This window comes from Morone saxatilis, unplaced genomic scaffold (genome assembly GCF_004916995.1).
Source record: "Morone saxatilis isolate NCDOM2014 unplaced genomic scaffold, NCSU_SB_2.0 Contig8, whole genome shotgun sequence".
Classification (NCBI taxonomy): Eukaryota; Metazoa; Chordata; class Actinopteri; family Moronidae; genus Morone; species Morone saxatilis.
The window spans coordinates 610,826-611,901 of record NW_023340257.1 but is presented as its reverse complement, the minus strand read 5'-3'; the positions used below and the strand labels follow the sequence as shown (position 1 = coordinate 611,901).

The 1,076-nt window shown below is 38.1% G+C and overlaps 1 protein-coding gene across 1 annotated transcript in view; it reads right to left on the bottom strand.

The window, feature by feature from the left end:
- LOC118341925 (RNA-binding protein Musashi homolog 2-like) overlaps window positions 1-1,076 on the bottom strand; it is a 37,341-nt gene that overhangs the window by 18,571 nt on the left and 17,694 nt on the right. The window lies entirely within an intron of this gene.

Sequence of the window (1,076 nt, the reverse complement as noted above, 5' to 3'; positions counted from 1 at the left end):
ACACACACAAACACACACAGTTTCTGCATGAAAGGTCTTTTTAAATGTCAATCACCTTTTCCTTACATCAGCAAACAAATAGTATGATTTTTTCCTGTTACAATTTAACAGGTGACACAATTTTTTGCATGTTGCACTGTGGTGGGTAATTCAGTATTGTGGTCCTTGAAGCTCATATTTTTCATTTCCTGCCTTGTTCAACAATATAAGCAGACAGAAAATTAGCTCAGAATCATAACCAAGACCATACTCTTCTTAAAGGTGGAAGATGTCAGTTGAGTGCTTTACAGCTTTTTAAGTGAGGCAACATCAACACAGCCTAGTGTGTATCTGATAGTAGTGGTTGTGTTTTCCTCTCTTTGTCTACAATTATTTAATTGAGAGAGCAGAGAGAGGCCCTGGACCTCAGTACAGGTCTTCATTTGTTTGTTGTTACAGATTATAATTAAAGGGCTGAAAGACAACAGAATGGGTCGGGATGCCTTCTAATTAGTGAGGAGATCCAAAATCTGTGCGAACAACATTAGTCTGTGTGAGTGTGTGTATGTGTGTTTCCTTGCTGAAAAAAGGAGGCATTCACTGATTAAGGGAATTAATTCAGTAATTTAAGATCATGATAGAGATATTCAAGGCCATTACTCATTCATTCTAGTGAGAACATTTTAGCATCATTTTAGGTCACAAAGTAATAATTGGAGCAATTTGGGGTGCCCGTATAGCTCACCTGGTAGAGCCATGTACCAAGGCTGAGTCCTTGCTGCAGCCCTCCTTGGTTCGAGTCTCCCGCCTTTCCTGTCACTCTTCAGCTGTCACTTTCAATTAAAGGCAATAAAAAATATTAGAAAATAATGATAATCAATAATAACTTAACAGTTCACAATTTTAAGCTTGTAGACTCAAAACAATATACTTCAGTACCGTTCCCTTGTGTGACATTACACCACTTTTTAATGTATTGAAACAATGCCCTAGTAGAAGCCCTGTAATTATTAATTAATTAAATGATGATTTTGTAGGTCCTTCCTTCCTGCTGCTGTCAGACTGTTTAACACCCAGCACTGCTCCCAGTAACCCCC